The 19,728-nt window shown below is 44.7% G+C and overlaps 1 protein-coding gene across 1 annotated transcript in view; it reads right to left on the reverse strand.

Moving 5' to 3' along the window:
• Nucleotides 1-19,728, reverse strand: part of CDH19 (cadherin 19) — a 925,430-nt gene that overhangs the window by 730,133 nt on the left and 175,569 nt on the right. The window lies entirely within an intron of this gene.

Consider the following 19,728-nt stretch of genomic DNA (forward strand, 5'->3'; position numbering starts at 1 on the left):
GCTTGCAGGTGACGCAAGTGATCCTCCCAGCTGTTACTGAAGACGGCTATGTCATCCAGATAAGCAGCAGAGAAACTCTCCATTCCGGTGAGGATCTGGTTTACCAGGCGCTGAAACATGGCAGGTGCGTTCTTGAGCCCAAAGGGCATCACACAGAACTGGTAGTGGCCATTGGGCGTGGAGAAGGCTGACCTTTCCCTTGCTCCATCAGTCAAAGAGATCTGCCAGTACCCAGAAGTAAGGTCAAAGGTACTTAGATATTGGGCAGCTCCCAGCCGGTCAATCAATTCATCCGCCCTAGGGATCGGATGAGCATCAGTTTTGGTCACTGAATTCAGTCCCCGGTAGTCCACACAGAACCTCAGTTCCGGTTGGGCACCCGGTGGTGCAGCTTTTGGTACTAACACCACCGGACTGGACCAGGGGCTGCTAGAAGGTTCGATCACTCCTAGCTCCAGCATCTTAGTGACTTCACTATGAATGCTGGCCTTCACCTTGTCTGACATCCGGTAGATCTTGGACTTCACAGGTGGGCTGTCTCCTGTGTCCACGTCATGGACGCACAGGTGAGTCCTACCCGGGACAAGGGAGAACAACGAAGAGTACTGTCCCAGGACCTGGCGACAGTCCTCCTGCTGTTCAGGAGTTAGAGATGGGGAGAGAATCACTCCCTACACCGACCCATCCTTTTCTTGAGACGCAAACAAATCAGGGAGAGGCTCGCTTTCCACGTCCTCTCCTCCATCAGTCACCATCATCAAGATGACTTCGGGCCTCTCGTGGTGGGGTTTGAGGCGGTTGGCGTGCAGCACTCGTAGGGGCTGACGAGGGGTCTTCAGGTCCACCAAGTAGGTAGCCTTACCCTTCTTCTCCAACACCTCAAAGGGTCCTGACCAGCGATCCTGGAGGGCACTAAGCTCTCCTGGTTCGATCACCCACACCTTCTGGCCAGGCTCCAACTCCACCGGGTGAGCGTTGTGGTCATACCACGCCTTCATCACTGCTTGGCTGGCTTCCAAGTTGTCAGAAGCTTGCTTCCACAACTTAGCCATTTGGCTCCGGAAGGCCAGCATGTAGCTCACCACATCCTGGGGAAGCTTTCTGGGAGTTCTTTCCCATCCGTCTCTCACCAGGTTGAGAGGTCCACGTACAGGGTGCCCATACAGAAGCTCGAAGGGGCTGAAGCCCACTCCCTTCTGTGGCACTTCCCTGTAGGAAAAGAGTAGACAGGGTAGGAGGACGTCCCATTTCCTCCGCAGGCTTTCAGGCAGACTTCTGATCATGCCTTTCAAGGTTTTGTTAAACCTCTCCACCAGACCATTGGTCTGGGGGTGGTAAGGAGTTGTGAACCGGTAGGTCACTCCACACTCCTTCCACATGGCCCGCATGTACGCTGACATGAAGTTGGTCCCCCTGTCGGACACAACTTCCTTGGGAAAACCCACTCGGGTAAAGATTCCCATCAGGGCCCTAGCCACAACAGGTGCCGTTATGGTCCTCAGAGGTATTGCCTCTGGGTACCGTGTGGCATGATCCACCAGAACCAGGATAAACCTGTGACCAGCTGTAGTAGGTGGATCTAACGGACCCACAATGTCGATGCCCACCCTTTCAAAGGGGGTGCTAACGACAGGAAGTGGTTCCAGGGGAGCTTTCAGCTTCACCCCTGTTTTCCCACTGGCTTGGCAAGACACACATGTCCGGCAGTAGGTATCGGACGACACTTTCATTTGAGGCCAATAAAAGTGTGGGACAAGACGGGCGAAGGTCTTGTCTTGCCCCAGGTGTCCTGCCAATGGGATCTCGTGAGCCAACTCCAGAAGGAAGGCTCGATAACGTTGAGGGACTACCAAGGCTCGTGACGATCCATGTAGGGGTGCCTTGGGTTCACTGTAGAGGAGGCCATCCTCCCAGTAAACACTGTAGTTCCCTTCAACGTTCCCTGCTGCCTGGGCTTCGGCCTGTCGCCTCAGCCCCTCAAGGGTAGGGCACTCCCTCTGGCCCTGGCAGAATTCCTCCCTGGACGGGCTTCCCTCCACATGCCACTCGGCCGGGATGGGTAGGTCCTCCAGTTTGGTAACGTCCCCCACCGCAGACTCCTGGTCCACCACCTCCGGTGGCCTATCCGTCCTACGGGGTGTGGACGCCGAGGCAGGCTCCTCCTGTCCTCGGTTCTTCCCTTGACTGGCAGCTGGCTGGGCCTTTGTTCCAGGCTCCAGCCGAAATGACCTCCCTCTCCGGGTAGTCGCGGACCCTGTGCTCACACAGGCCCAGTCAGGTGTACCCAGCATCTCAGTATGAGTCCGGTATTCCACCTCCTTCCAAGCGTTGTGCTCCATGTCATTCCCCAGTAGACAATCGACTGGCACGGCAGGGCTTACGGCAACTCGAAGTGAACCTGCAACCCCCCCCCCATTCAAAGGGAACCTCGGCCACTGGATAGTGGCCTGTTCTGCCGTCAGCCATCGCGGCTGGGTGGAGTACATCGGGAATTACCTGCTCTGGAGACACCAGTTGACTACGTACCATAGTCATACTGGCTCCTGTGTCTCTCAGAGCCTCCCCTCTTTGGCCGTTGATGGTGACCCACTGCCCATACTTTACGGTATTTGCGGGCACCTGGATCTTAGGAACCATCTCCCGTTCTCCCAGGGACACTAAAGTGACACCCGCCCACTCCCTTCCCTTAGTTAAGGGCATCTCCTCCCCGAGCACTACACTAGCTACTCCGGGGGTCTTTCCTCCAATGGGAGGGGGTGGTCGTTTCAGGCACTTCGGATCTCCTTTATAGTGTCCAACGCCACCGCACTCGTAGCAATGGACAACCCTTGGCTGCTGACTCTGGCCAGGATTAGGGTTTCTGGGTGGGTTAGCCCTAGGGGTGAATCCTGTTCCCTTCCCTTGGAAGTTATTTTGGGGGCCTTTGGAGAACTCCTTTTTCTTTTCCCCTCCCTCTTTCTTCTGAGGGGCGCCCTGTCCGGCCTTTTGAGTATCCCCTCCAGTCCCCCTTGTGGACACCCGGGTACTAGCCCAAATGTCCGCCTCCTCAGCAAGCTTCCGGGGATTGGTCAGCTTGCTATCCACCAGGTGTTGACGCAGTTCAGGGAAACATTTCTCGAGCAGGTGTTCCTTCAGTACTAGATCAAACAACCCCTCGTAGTTCCTCACTTCACTGCCCTGAATCCAACCCTCTAGTGCCTTCTTTGCATAGTCCAGGAAGTCCACCCAATTCTGTGTGCCCAGTTTGTGACTACCCCTGAACTTCTGTCTGTACTTTTCGGGTGTTAGTCCAAACTTTCTTATGAGCGCCAGTTTCATGGTGGGGTAGTGGGTCTGCTCATCCTCCTCGAGGGCCAATAAAGCATCCCTACCAGCTGGAGGCTTGTACTTGTACAATCCCCCTCCCCAGTACTTCTCTGGAACCCCATGGGCCCTTAACGAGACCTCATAGGCCGCTAGCCACTTGGCGATATCGTCACCCACCCCATAGCTAGCTACTATGTCCTTTGGCAGGTAGGGTTTGGGTTCCCTGGTGTACTCTCGTTCTTCGCTGCCACCGTTAGGTACAGGGTGTGCCCCGATTCTCAGGATCTGAAGATCTATCTCTTTCAGCCTTATCTCATGAGCCATCCTCTGTTCCTCCTTCTCTTTCTCCAGCCTTGCTAAGTCCCATGTGAGCTGTCTTTTCTCCCTCCGGTCTGTTAACTCCACTTCAGACAAGCCACCGCTAGAGGCACTGCTGCCCTTCCTGGAAAGTGTCCTGGGCCCCGCTGACAGGTTCCCCACCTCAGGTTGGTACAAACCAGCTCCCTCACTGTCGGGCTCTCTATCCCTGTCCTCCTCCTCAGCCTTGCTTTCTCGGCGTGCCTCCCCCCAAGCCCTTAAGCTGGTTTGGAGTGCACCCTTCTTTGTTCCTGGGGGACAATACACCCCCTCCCGCTGACAAAACTCCCTGAGTTGGGCCACAGTGTACGTTTCTAAATTCTCCAGTACAAACTCCATCTTGCCCACTCAGGTCAGAGGACAGTTATTTGCAGTAACTATGCAGGGGGTTACCTTATATAATACCTCCTCCCACCACCAGAGTAAATTTGGAAAAAAACAAAAACCCACAATTAGGAAGGCCGCTTTGAGAAAACTCCCGGTGTAGGCCTATGGACTACCCACAGTTATTGTCGAGTATACGTAGGCACAGCTCTATCCCACCACTGAACACCAATTAATGTTGGAAATCCTCCACTCCCACACCGGAAAGGGTTGGTGGTAACGGAGTCTTTCCAGGACATACAGTGGTAGCTTGGCTCGAGTGGTCAGGAATCAGGCACCGTGCTAAGCATACGACATACCCATACAATAACCATGCGTGCATCCGTTCCAAAAACGACTCTACACCGTAAAAATGATGAAAATATCTCTGTTTATCTTCTTTTTCTCTTAGTTGCTGATTAAATAAATAATACACAATCACAATATACAAAGCTTTTTAAATAGTGCAGGTCAAATAAATACTGTCTTAATGATTCAATAAATAGGGGTGATCATAAATAATAAAGGCATAAATATAAGTGCAATACATACAGGCAATTAAATATTCTGAGGCAATAAATACTGCAAACCAATAAATATTGTGCATCAATAAATACTGTGGAACAATAAATACAGTGAAGCAATAATGAGGTTAAATACAATAAATACAGTGCCCTCAATAAATAATTAAAAGCTGACAGTGACACTTATAGAATCAGATCACATTTGAGATTACTATGGGCTGATTTGGCCCAGGCACAGCTTGTGGTGATGTGGAAGGCTTGAGGGTGTCTACTCCCTGGCTTGGACAAGGCTGAGGCCTAAACTGAGGTAGATCAAGGGGGGAATACTAGAGACCTGGCTCTCTTACTCTACACAACCCCTCTAAATTAGTCTCAGCTCACCCCTGGCACAGTCCAGCTGGTTCCAGCACCTCTCTAACCCCTAGAGTAGTTTCTTAGGATTCCACAGGGCCTTTGGCGCCCTCTATTCCACTTACTGCCCTTTTTCTGAAACTCCGACGCCGCTGGAGTCGTGTCGACGCCGTGAGGCGGTTCCGGTTCGATGTCGGCGGCCTCGGCGCAATGTCAGTTCTTGACGACGCCGGTAGGCGGTTCCAGATCGATGTCGGCGGCCTCGGCTCGATCTCGACCTCCGATTCGATGACGTCGGCAGTCTTGGCTCGATGTCGACTTCGGGCGGCTCCGGTCCGATGGCGACCTCAGGTTCGATGACGTCGGCCGGCCTTGGCTCGATGTCGACTTCCGGCGGCTCCGGAGTGCGATCCTCACTCCCGACCTCCGGTGCTCCTCTCCTCAGGTTCCGGCGACTCCGGAGTGCGACCTCCACTCCCGACCTCCGGCACGATTCTCTCAGGTTCCGGCGACTCCGGAGTGCGATCTCCACTCCCGACCTCCGGCACGCTTCACATCGGTCTCCGGCGACTCCGGAGGGCGGACTTCACTCCCCCGTCGACGCCGCTCACTCGACCTCGGGTGACTTCCTCCACGACCTCTGGTACTCCTCACGACCTCCTTCGGCGCCCTCTCTCGACCTCTGGCGGCTCCGGGTACGACGTCTGCTTTTCCAGTCAGCGCCGCTTCTCCACCTCGGGCTCCAGGTCTCCAGGCTACTCGATGTCAGACTCCAGGGAAACCAGTATCCAGGTCAGGATCTTGCTGTTCTTGGGTTCTAAGGCCTGTTCCTGCTGTCCAGGTCCTTAAGATGGTTTTTCTTGCTTCTTCCCACACAGGGCTCCAGGCTGGGCTCAGTCAGTAGGGACTAGTATCAAGGGTGGGTTTATGGACCCCACTCCAGGCACAAGTTTCCACCCCTGCTGCCTCACTCCTTCCTCCTTCAGGTTTCTGCTGCTCACTCTTCACCAGTCAGGTGCCAACTGCCAGCTCCAACTGCCAACTCTCTGTCTTAGCTTCCCAACATTCTAAACCGCCTCCAACTGTCACAGGGTTCTGGAATGTTCTGGAAGGTGCTAGTAGGTTCCAGTGGGTGCTGGTGATGTCACAGGTGGCCACCATTTTGTGTTCCAGGCCCTCAGACAGAAGTTCCAGGGGTAGATAAAATGGCTCCCTGAATCTGTAGCAACAATAAAAAGTCTGGTGGTTCCCAAAAAGGAAAAATTCAAACAGGGTTTGAGGCAAAAGTGGGACAAAATAAATAATGATGAGGAGGGACCACCCAAAGGGCTGACAGGTCTAACATATGGGAGCCCAACACATTAGGCACAGGGATTCCTGATCGTTCTGATGATTGGCCCAATTCACTGTATAATGGCCAAGCGACAGAGTTCCATACCGAAACTGCGTGTACAGTCGTCTGGCTAATGGCGGTTGGATCTCATCCAAGAAGCTCTCCTTCCTGTAGAAGAATTTACTGCCCAAAAAACTTCTACAATAGAACCACCACTCAGCTAAAAGTGTCCTTGAATTGCCAGTACATAGTTTTAACTAGAGTCTTAGAAGTTGCCCTTGATGCGCTGGGTGAATTCTGCAGGCTCTCAAGCCCTATTTTCTGAAGGGTGTCTTTAATATATCTGACCCTTGAAAAATCAGTTGAGCCAGGTAAAGCCAGTATTTCTTCCATGAATTTACAGCATGAGGAGAGCTCTGGGGTGAGCCAGACTCTTCTCCAATACAGTAAGGGGCGCTGCCCTACCTTGATATTGACTGGTCTCAGCCCAAGATCTAACCTGAGCGAAAACAGGGGAGTGCATACAGGGAGGGGGCCCAATTAACTGCCGCATGAAACGATTTTCTTTTGCTGTAATGGGGATCATACAATGGTGTCCCCACAGTTCTGCTCCATAGCATGCTATTCCTAATGTTTGTGAACTGTATATTTCTAGGGCCGGCTGAATTGGGCGCAACTGTGATTGTTATAACATCTTATTGATACCTCCCACCACTTACTTTGATTTGAGTCTGCGATGCATAATGTGCGAATGCCACCCCAGATGCTCGGTTAGAGTCATGCCCAAATAATAGAGAACACTCGCTCAAGAGAGGTCCCTGCTAGTCTAGGATTTCCCTATTTAGACACCCTGGACTCAAGACCATATATTTCATCTTATTCACATTTATCTCTAATCCCCGCTCTCTACAAAATATGTCAAATTGATCCAGCAACCACAGGAGGCCCATTGGCAAATTTGGAGAGTAATAGGGTGTCAAGAGTCATTTTGAACCTTCTCTGACATAAATCTGACTTCTAACATCTGGGAGATCTGCACTGGCGCCCCATTAATAAAAGGATGATGTTTGTACCTTAGTTTAGACTTTCAATGCCTTCTCAATGGAGGGACCTATATGTTGTTAAAATCTGATCCATCATTATGTTGCAAAGAAACTACTAAGGTCCGCTGGTGGCAGGCTACTGTACACTCCCCTTTTCAAACTAGATAAAATGGGAGGTCATTGTTTGTAGTTCCGGCCATGGCACAATGGAACTCTCTGCCTCAGGGCCTATGTCTAGCTGCCACAGAAGCATCCTTTTAGCAGCTTCTAAAACACTTTAAGTCCAATTAAGTCATACTTAGTTCTGTATTGTCGTTCTAAAGCCTTGGACTACAGCATGTGAACACCCTGGTTCTGGGAAGAAGTAGCACTTATAAACATAGCATTTATTTATTCATTCTTTCGACAGGCTTGCTGTAGGAAGATGGAAATTGTGGCATGTATTGTCCGCCAATTCATATGTATCATATGTATTACATTTCTGCTTTTCTTCATTAGTTAATAGACTTGGACTCATGAGATGACAAGAACGTTCAAATTAGGGATAGTTAAAAATGATTTTGATGGTGGCATTAGGATTTGGTAAAAAAAAAAAATCCTTTCTATGCTTTAGGCAGATCAGGACCTCCTAAGTTACGTGTGGGACAGTCATCCTTTTTGCCCTGAACACCCCAATGTTTTGCCTGTTGCTAGTGGTTACTGACTCTGAACGTGTCCTGGGCTCTGCTAATCAGGCCCAGGGCCAGTGCTCTGTCTGCTAAAGGTATATGGTAAATGGTCTAATTCCAATTGGGCAAAACATCCTACCCGCAAGTCCCTAGTATCTAGTTGGGCATGTAGGTTTTTCAGACCCCAGTGGACTTAATGCACCTAAGTGCACTGCTGTGGTATCTGGTGTCCTTTTAAAAACTAAGTTCGAGGTCGACTTTGGAATTAAAAGTACTTCCAGAACCCCAAACTACCTTTTTATAACCTATGTCACCTCTACTTTCTGCCCTAGGTGCCCCAAGTGTAGGATGTATTGTTATTAAAGCATGGGCAATACAATTATGTTATAGATGCCCTGATGAGGAAAAACAGCCAAAGTTGTTTTTCCCAATTGTAGTGCTGCTAGTCCCATAGGCTAACATAGAAAGGCTTTATTAGACTTAATAAAATCTAACTTTTGATTGGAAGTTGCTATCAATTCGATTCAAAGTATCACATTAATGGTCAACATTAAATCCAACAACTTGCCAAAGGTGGATTTAATATAACTATAACACCTACTAATAATCCACTTTCCTATATTAACTATATATTGGTAGTAGATCTGTGTTGCATAGCCTTTAAATTATGACAGAAGCTGGTGATGATTCTAGCCTTTGTGTTATACGACCAATGTGCCTCCAATGTACTAAACATATTTGAGCATTTACATGTGTTCATTTTCACATGAAGTCCTTCGCATTGTCGACATTACAAATGGAGGGGTGGAATATGCTTGGATGATTCAGGCGCGCAAAAGTAGAATTGGATTTTACTCCACTGATAGGTCGAGCCAAGTCTCCCTGAACCATAGCAGGTAGTTAATAAAATTAAATTCCATGTACCTCTTTGACAACATAATGTTAGATTTTCAGATAAAAAAGCATTGTTTCCACCCTGGTTTCCGTAGCTTCATATTTGAGTTCAATTGCGCTCGCCAGGATATACTGCATGTGTGCCTGAAAGCTCTGTTCTTCACACTACAGACTTTTTGCTAGAGAGAGTTTGGAAAGCAGGAAATTCAGAGTCATATGTACAAAGAAGTGGTGTAGTGAGCCGTTAACCGTCATGGCTTAACGCCTCACTCCGCCACTTCAGAAACGCATGTCTGCAGCATATTTACAATAATATGGTGCAGCCTTGCGTTTCCCCCTGCACTGGCGCTAAGTTTAGCAGTTTAGCGCCACGCAGGCACCCTTGCACCATAGTGCAAAGGTGTCTGTGTGCAGGGGAAGATTGTTTATGTGTACGAAGGTACCCCTTCCTGCACATAAACAATCTTTAAATGCTGTTTTGTCACTTCTATGTGTGCTGCTTAATGCAGCATACATGGAAGATAGAAAGTGACATTTTTGTTTAAAGATTGTTTATGTGCAGGAAGGGGGACCTTCCCACACATAAACAAGGCGTTTTACTGTTTCCATGTGTGCTGCCTTGTGGAAAAAGCAAAAACGAGGAGAAATAAAGCATTTCTCCTCGTTTTGCCAAGTTAAGACCAGGTTTTCCCTGGTCTTAATTTTAGCGCTGCCTCCTATTTACGACACCCTTGTAATTCGGGGGCAGTGTCAAATCATTGGATGTTGCAGTGGAACGACCACCGCAACACCCACTGCCCACCCCTTTCACGCTAAGCATAGCATTAAGTGGCTTAACGCTGTCGTGTGAATGAGGCGAAGCCCTATCTCTAAAGGAACATCAGAAAAAGTGACGTTCCGTTGGCGATAGGGGCTTGTACATATGCCCCGCAATATTTAAATAGTCCCGCATACAGCTCAGCTTCACAAGTGGCATCAGCTCTGACCTTATGCAGTGGTTCAAGGATGAACGTATAAGTCGAGATGCTGTTCGAATCAGGTCACCACCAGCACTTGAGTTGCTTTTATAAGGATATTGATATTACAATATGTAAATACGTGCTTTCTGTTAATCACAACAAAGTGTCATTCAAAGTGCCACACATAATGCAATGAAATGCCACACAAACGTGCAGTAAATAAAACGGAAAATGTCGAAAAAAAGAAACAATTGGACTTGGCAGTTATAAAGGAAGAGTTGCAACAGAACATACACATCATATATTAGAAATTCTAGGTGTGGAACTTGTTTTTAATTAACTTGAATTTGGACTTAACTTTTCATTGTTAGGCAAGCCACGGTGGGTTCTCCAGTGCTAATGTGCAGGAGAAGGCTTTAAGTAAATACTAGACAATTACTTCTCTACACAGTGATATATGTGTGATCTCCTCGAACTTTAAAGCCTCCTTTCCTCTAGGTATCGGGTTGCACTTCATCAGAATGTATTCGTTCCCAGTCTGTATTAAATATAATATTTATATAGAAGATAAGCCTATCTGCCTTGGAGGTGTTTGCCCTCTGTGTGTGGTTCGTATGTTCCTCAAGTTCTCTATTGCATGTGTGGGGGTAAGTTGGGATCAACAATCAATGTCTTCAGCTTCTTTGAAATCTTCTGTACATCCCCGAACGCCTGTGTAGACTTATCTTAAAGTCATTTTTTCAAAGTTATTTCACTTGAATTGAAGGCTGCCATCGGACAAGTATTTTAGCGGCGTGACTGTCATTTTTATGTTCATGCCAGTAAAAAATAATGAGAAAATAAGCAAATAAATGTATTTGTTCCTTTTTGAAAAGTAAGCTTAGAGCAGCAAATACAAGAAAAAATCACTCAACTCAACCATATTTTAAAGCTGCCTAAACATTTCTTAAATGTTTATTAGACCAAAATGCGACATAAAAATTGCAAGTTGAACATGAATACACAGGATTTTATTCAAACTCTTATTCCAAAAACATGTTTCTTTTAGCATCTTAAGAAATTAGCAAATGACTGCTATTTTTCTCTGAGAAACGGGCACATGTTTCGACTTGAAACCACCCTTACATTTGAAAGAAAAACGTGGCCTCAAGCAATATAGCCTTCATTTTTAAAAAGTTCCCCATTTTTATACTGTTTCCAAAGTGTGACTCGCAAATCTTTCTAATACACCCTAAAACCTCTGTAACACGATCTGAGAAATGTGGTCAGAGAAGTGTGAGAGGTGAGGAAGGATGGGACTGTGGGAAAAATAGGAGGAAAGGAGGTGGGCGGTAAGTGGTGGGCACACCATGATGATGTGATGGACCTGTGCAAAGACGGTGCAATCCATGCTTGGGTCTGGGCTGGCCCAGTAGGATGAGTCTTCAGACTAGGCGAGAGATATTTTTTTAATGGGCTTCTGGACCACAGACAATGTTAGAGACTTTAACAGTACCTACAATTAAGTGCTGCTGACCCACCAGCACCCACTGGCAAAAATTAAGTTTTGGCACTGATTGATTTAGAGTGTAACTGAAATAAAAGTAACCATGCAGTCTCATGGTAGCGTTTTCACATGGAGTATAATTACATTCCGATTGCATAGTTGATAGACTTGCAATCTCTGGTTGACAGGGAAGTGCGTATTACAGAGGCTAATTGAAAAGAGTTGTGATGGTGGAGGAAGAACACATGAAATCCTTGTTTCCCCATAATGTCATAGATAAGTTCCATTTGTCCCTGACAGCACCTATACAGAGATTTGCTCCTCAATCAGGAACACAACCTCTATCAGATGTATAAATCACAAAGTCTAGCTGCTGTACCTAGCCCTTTTTGAGGAGTTATCCCCAAGCCTTTTGCCTTCTTCCTCCTATTTCTGTTGGCTTTATGACTTTGGGCACTTTACCACTGCTAACCAGTACTAAAGTGCAAATGCTCTCTGTCTTAATTGTTTTGGTGATTGGTTTATCCATGATTGGCATATTTGACTAACTAGTAAGTCCCTAGTAAAGTGCACCAGGTGTACTCAGGGCCTCAAAATCAAATGCTACTTCTGGGCCTGCAGCACTGATTGTGCAACCCATATGAGTAGCCCTGAAAACATGTCTCAGACCTGCCACTGCAGTGTCTGAGTGTTCAGTTTTAAACTACCATTTCGACCTGGCGGGTGCACCCACAAGCCAGGCCCAAACCTTCCTTTTTGCTAAATGTAGGCCACCACTAAGGTAGCCCTATGGGCAGAGTGCAGTGCATTTAAAAGGTAGGACATGTACTGGTGTGTTTTACATGGCCTAATAGTGAAATACTCTGATTTTGTTTTTTACTATTACAAGGACTATTCTCTCCCGTAGGGTAACATGGGGATTGCCTTGAAATATCTTTTGAGTGTAATTTTCCATTGGGAGCTGATAGAGATTTGGAGTTTGGGGTCTCTGAACTCACAATTAAAATTACAACTTTTGGTGAAGTTGGTTTTTTAATTGCGTGTTTGAAAATACAACTTTTAGAAAGTGGGCATTTTCTTGCATAACCATTTGGTACCTCTGCCTGTCTGTAGAATCCACGTCTGGATTGGCTGACAGTTGGACTATTGTGAATTCACTCTAGAAAGTCACACAAAGGGAGCTGAAGTGTGCCTTGCATATCCTGATGGCCCATCACCAGGCTGATGCGCCTTCCTGAGCTGGAGTGGTGGGAGGAGTTGTCACTGATGGTTCAGTGACTAAATATCGAGGGACATAATATAGAATGCCCAAAATATCGACGCCAAAATATAGAACGACAGAATATCGACTCCCTATCTACAAACAGGTAAGTACTAAAATATCGATTCCAAAATATAGAATGTTAAAATATAGTTAGCTAAAATATCGAATTTTTTTAATGTATTAAAAATAATATAAAAGTAATTAAATATTAAAAACAATTAAATAAAACATACATAATATAATATAAAAAAGCTTAAAATGTAAACATAATAAAAGTAATGTAAAACATGTAGAGCTTTTGTTGGATAGTGAGAGCGTAAAAATTACTATTCCCACTCCAGTGAGTGCAACAGTAGGGAAAACGTTGGATAGAGTAGGGGTAAAAATTACTATTCCCACTCAAGAGAGTGCAACAGTAGGGAAAGCGTTGGATAGCGGGAGGGTAAAAATTACTATTCCCACTCCAGAGAGTGCAACAGTAGGGAAAGCGTTGGATAGCGGGAATGGAAAAATTACTATTCCCACTCCAGTGAGTGCAACAGTAGGGAAAGCGTTGGATAGCGTAGGGGTAAAAATTACTATTCCCACTCCAGTGAGTGCAACAGTAAGGAAAACGTTGGATAGCGTAGGGGTAAAAATTGCTATTCCCACTCCAAAGAGTGCAACAGTAGGGAAAGCATTGGATAGCGGGAGAGTTAAAATTACTATTCCCACTCCAGAGAGTGCAACAGTAGGGAAATCGTTGGATAGCGGGAAGGGAAAAATTACTATTCCCACTCCAGTGACTCCAACAGTAGGGAAAGCATTGGATAGCGTAGGGGTAAAAATTACTATTCCCACTCCAGAGAGTGCAACAGTACAGAAAGCATTGGATAGCAGGAAGAGAAAAATTACTATTCCCACTCCAATGAGTGCAACAGTAGGGAAAGCGTTGGATAGCGTAGGGGTAAAAATTACTATTCCCACTCCAGTGAGTGCAACAGTAGGGAAAACGTTGGATAGCGTAGGGGTAAAAATTACTATTCCCACTCCAAAGAGTGCAACAGTAGGGATAGCGGGAGGATACAATTTACTATTCCCACTCCAGAGAGTGCAACAGTAGGGAAAGTGTTGGATAGCGGGAAGGGAAAAATTAGTATTCCCACTCCAGTGAGTGCAACAGTAGGGAAAGCGTTGGATAGCGTAGGGGTACAAATTACTATTCCCACTCCAGTGAATGCAACAGTAGGGAAAACGCTGGATAGTGTAGGGGTAAAAATTACTATTCCCACTCCAAAGAGTGTAACAGTAGGGAAAGCGTTGGATAGCAGGAGGGTAAAAATTACTATTCCCACTCCAGTGAGTGCAACAGTAGGGAAAGAGTTGGTTAGCGGGAGGGTAAAAAATACTATTCCCACTCCTGAGAGTGCAAAAGTAGGGAAAGTAATTATTTAAATTTAAAATAAGATTACATTAATTATCAATACCAATAAAAAGTTAATTAAAAATAATTACCGATTATTATTATTAATTACCATTGAAAAAAAGTAATTAGCAGTTAATAAAAATTAATTACCAATTAATGCAAATTAATTACCAATTTATAATTAATTATCAATTATCAATACACATAAATAAAAATATTAATATTTACTTTATTACAATTAATTTACTTCCCACCCAATTCCCCTATAAACCCACAACCCACTCCCAATAATAAAAAATACAATTAACATTATCAATTAATCAATTAATAAAAATAATTTTGCAATTAATACAAATTAATTAGCAATTCATACAAATTATTTACCCATTATTACAAATTAATTACCAATTAATAATTAATTATCAATTATCAATACACATAAATAAAAAAATAATTATTTACTTTATTACAATTAAATTACTTCCCACCCAATTCCCCTACAAACCCACAACCCGCTCCTAATAATAAAAAATACAATTAACATAATTATCAATTATTCAATTAATATAAATTAATTACCAATTAATACAAATTAATTACCAATTAAAATTCATTATCAATCAATTAATTATCAAAACATATAAATATAATTATTATTTGATTAGCCATAATTAAATTACTTCCCACCCTATTCCCCTATAAACCCACAACACGCTACGGAAATAAATTACGCAAAAATTAAATTACATAACATTCATCAGTTTATATAAATTAAACATACATTACAAAAACAATACATAATTTTAACACATATACTACCATACATAACACTAAAAAAAAATCGATATTATAGATATCTTTATTTTTAAATTCAATATTATGGTAATCTATATTTTAAAATTCGATATTATGGAATTCTATATTTTTAAATTCTATATTATGGAAATCGATATTTCGTACCCCAATTTCGATATTAAGACCTATCTATATTTTGATAATTCTATATTCTGTCCACTCTATATTTTGAATTCGATATTCTGGGCAGTCGATATTTCTGAATCGATATTTAGGGTGTTCACCGCCACGGACACCTGAATAGGGCTGTGCCCGTCCTCAAACAAAGCTGTCTCCACCCTCCTGTAGTATGACTGGAGCCAAGTCAGGGAAAGGAAGGGTCTTGCGCTCTGCAAATACTTTCCTTTGAAGTTTGCTTACTTCAAAGGCAGAAAGGGATATAAGTATGGGACCTCTGACACACCAAAGTCAGAAGACTTCTGGACTGGGGACATTCTGCCAGGAAGAAGAGCTGGATGCTGCAGGAGGGACTAACAGTCTGCCTGTTGCTCTGTAGTCCTGGTCTGCTGCTTGCTGCTTCTGTCCTAGGAGTGAAAGGACTGGACTTTGCTTTCTGAATCCTGTTTCCAAGGTTCTCCAAGGGCCTGTGTGTGCTTGAAGCAGGCGTAAGGAGTGACGCAGCATATTAGGAATAGCATTCCTAACCATTGCTGGAATTGCATCGTGCTTTCAATACGACTCCAGCAATCCTTACGCCAACAAGATGCGTTATGCATCTGTCTATCCTTGCGCCTCGGTGCGCTGCATTGTAAATGTGGGGCATCCATGGTGGCGCAAGGCTATTTTCCGGTTGCGTAAATTAACTTGCGCATCCCTGCTAATATGCAGGGATGCGCCAGTTCTTGTAAATGGGCCCCCGAATTTTAATCAGGAATCTTTTTTTTCACTTGCATGAAAACAGTGCTCAGTACTCATGCTGATAACACCGTATGAAAAAACAAAATTCAATGAGAGTGCAAAAGTTGCAAGTGACCATAAGGATATATTTGTGTAAACCAAACTACTGGAAAGTCACCACCAAAGCATTTATGCTAGACAGTATGACCCTGGAATAAATGCAGTTATATTGATGACATTTCGGCCATTCAAGATGATTTATTGGATCATCATCAGGATGTGAAAGTGGGGGAACATTTGTCGAAACTGTAGAGCTCAAAGCCAAGAGGATGCTTAAAATGTCAGACTAAATGAGTGGACCTCACTATTCACCATGTCTCAATATCAATGGGTTATGGGGCATTCTAGGTCCTAATGGATGGTATATTAATTCGAAAACAACATGAGCAAGTGCAGGAATAAATTCAGGCAGACATTAGTCACACTGCCACTGACACTGTCTTATGAAGAATCCAGAACTCAGTATATGTCAAATCTACAGCATTTCTCTTAGAACTTTGTTTTTCTAACAGCCATTACATTGATAAGGAGTGTTACATGTATGGTTCTGTGTGTTTTAGCCAAGAGGTTTTAATCAGAGAAGAATGATTAGGAACCCTAAGTGGCTGGATTTAAAAATAGAGGAACCTGATCCTCAGGATCCTGAAACACTTGTATAACCTTTGGCTCTGCCTGAATTACTGCTTGTATGTAAAGGAACTCATTGACTTGTGCCCTTTATTCAACCTCAAGCCCGTCAATTGGTGCATTACTTTCGAATACTGAAAATATAGACACCCTTGTCTCCAATGACTGGATAGTGCATCTGTTTCTCAAAGAAACCTATCTTTCTGTTTTTATCTTCGCTGCCGAACAGCAATTTCTCAAGATCGAGTGGAAGATACAGGTTTGGAAGCTCAGTGTCCTTCCCTTCAGTATCTCTTCTACAAAGTGGTGTTTCACCAAGCTCCTCTTGTGATAGTAAGTCACATCTGTGCCAGTGGCATTCGTCTAATAATCTTTCTCAACATTATCCTCATGATGGCTCAACGTCCTTTTCGCCAATGGTATCATCATCGGTACCACAGGTCTCTCCTTAAATGCTTTCATTCTGGATGTATGACGGAACCCTGCGTGCATTTCCCATGCATGCCCTTACTCCCCAGTCACTACATGGACTGTGACGTTACCATGGGTTCCTTTACCAAGCAAGTTGTTACAACAACTTGACTTAGAGGGGCGATGAACTTTGGAACAGTATAAATTACTATTTCAACTCCAGTCAGTGTAGAAGTAGGGAAGGTGTTGAACTTAAAATCCAACACCAGTCCAACAACGCGCCCTCTAAAGCACGTCATTGTAATGTCTTGCATGCTAAAGGAACACAAGGTAACGTCACAGTCGGGGTAGTGACTGCGGAGTAAAGGCAAGTCATGGTTCTGCCTGCAGGGTAAAGGAGTTTCCCCCCATTTGCATGTAAATAAAAAAAAATCATCCTTCAACACCTCACAGTCTATGGAATTCTAAGACTTAAATGACAGCAATCTATGTCAAGTCAAACATCCTTTTGAGAAACCATCTAACAAAGGAAATACAATTATCTCTAAACAGGAAATCCAAACTCTTAAGGGTCTAGTCTAGGTGACAAGACTATTGTCCTTTTCAATCCAGGAAATCTTTCTGGGCCCAATCCACTAACATTCGGGTAACCAACTCACTTCAGGTCATTACAGACACTGCCTCCAGTCTGGAAAGTTTTGCAAACAAATCATCAAATTCAGGTGTGTTAGCCTAATTAGTTCAATGGAAGCAAAACAAAAATACGACACCCAGAACGCATTCTTCTACCATACAACAGTCCAGGACTGGAAAGAGTGTCCGTAATGACCAGGAAGGAGATTGTCACTGTAACTTCCGGACCCTTCAACGTTGGAAAGACCTTCATCTGAGACATGGCTTCAGTTATTTGGATGTGATTCCCTTGGATGACAACTCCTTCAAACATCAATGAAAGCTGAACAACATCGAGACATAGAATGGGAAGGGTATCTATGGGTCTCACTCAGATAACATCCTGAAATCAGATGCCAGAAGGTTAGGTGGGGGTGCAATCTTTAGGATCTCTTTTCCTGCAAAGTCACCTTTCTCTACATCAACTGCCCAGAAATATTGACAGGGATCTTTGTTGTAAAGAGTTTGGCCACAAACCACCCACAATGCACCATCCTTTTGTGGATAGACTACAGGTACCTATTTGGAATATCAACAAACTTGGCAAAACAAGGTCAGAGAACCTGGACACATTGGCTCAGGGTCACTGGTTATTTTGTCTTTATTGGCACTGCACTGTTCAAGTGGAAACCCTTCCAGGTCTCCTCAACTTTATCTCTATGTGCCACTCAAGTTATCTTTGGGACTTCAGTGACTGGATACTGGCATTCTTTTATTCAGGCTTCTTCTCACCTTTTGGATCCCCTGGAAATAAATCACATCATCTGTTGTCTGCATTGCCGGCTTCTGCACTTTTTGAGCTGGCATCTGAACCCAGATGCCTGGGCAGTAGATGCCTTCAGCATGATTACCTAAGCCATGGTTCTCCTTCACTGCTGTCTGTATCTTCTTTGACTGGTCTCCTCCTTTTGGCCTCCAAGCATGGTTCTCTGCTCCTCTGGAGTGCACAGCAAACATCCTGCATGCTCTCCCTGAACATCCTACAAATTATTATTATTAATATTATTATTATTCATAATAAAATTTGTAGAGCACAAACAGCTACCCATACAGGGTTTCCCGGTGCTGAGAGATAGATAAGGAGCAATCAAAAAACCCACTACCTCAAAACATCCAGGACTTCAGCTATTTCTGAAAGGAAGACAGAGAAGTACACCTTCTCAGGGTTAATGTAAGGTTGTTCTGTAGCCTTGGGCCCAGGGAGGAAAAGGACCAGCCTCCCATGTGAGTTTGTTTGACTTTTGGAAACCTTCATAAGTAAAGATCACTGGAACGTAAAGTGCAAGCCGGATGAAAAGGTCTAACTAGTCCCTATAAGTAACAGGACTGATCTATCTCTATGAACAAAGCAAAGGGCTTTGAATTGGATCCTTTTCTCCACCTTTAGCCAGTGCAGCTCCCTCATAAGAGAGGTGGCTGATGCACTTTTTGGAAGTCTGTGGAGCATCTAGGCTGTCGAGTTATGGACTACATGCAGACTTCTAATGGAGGCTTTATCTTCTCCCAAATCGAGGTCATTGCCATAGTCTGGTTTTGATTAAATAAGTGCCTGATGACTGTCCGTTGGGCTGAGAAAGGAAGAATCCAGAGGATTTTCTGCAGCCATTTCAGTATGGCAAAACGGGTGGCAGCTGTCTCCGCAGCCTGAGGTTTCACGGACAGCTTGTTGGCAATCATGAATCCCAGGTTCTTCACCTTTTGGCCAGTGCAGGAATGGTGCCTGGGCTTTGAGGCCAGTGCTGTGGGTCCCAAAGGGGCAGGTTCTTTTCCAGCACCAGTACCTCCGTTTCTTTATTGTTGATTTTGAGGAAATTCATATTCATCAATGAAGCTACCACAGACAGACAGGAATTCAGGGCCTCAGAGTTATGGAACTAGGCGGAAGACATAGTGGAGATGCTTTGAGTGTCATCCAAGTAGTAAAATAGAGTCAGGCCGAAGCTTTCAACCAGGTCTGCCAAAGGTCTGACATAGACGTTTAATAGAGTCGGACCTAGGGACCCCTGATGTAAGGACATGTGAAAAGAAGGCATTACCTGAGGAAACCTGAAAAGTTTAGTCACCATGGAAGGATGCCATCTAGGATAAGTCTGTTACTTGTGTGCCTAGACTGACCAATCTCTCCAGCAGTGCAAAGTGACATTGTATCAAAAGCAGCACTGAGGTCAAGTAATCCGTCATCCAGCAGCTGTCTAATATAATATTTCACACCTAAAATGGTGGATTCAGTGCTGTGATCCACTCTGAACCCCAATTGGGAAGGGTGAAGCAGGGTATGAGTCTCCACAAACATGGAGATTTCCCTGTTACCAT

Source organism: Triturus cristatus, chromosome 5_1 (assembly GCF_964204655.1).
Source record: "Triturus cristatus chromosome 5_1, aTriCri1.1, whole genome shotgun sequence".
Classification (NCBI taxonomy): domain Eukaryota; kingdom Metazoa; phylum Chordata; class Amphibia; order Caudata; family Salamandridae; genus Triturus; species Triturus cristatus.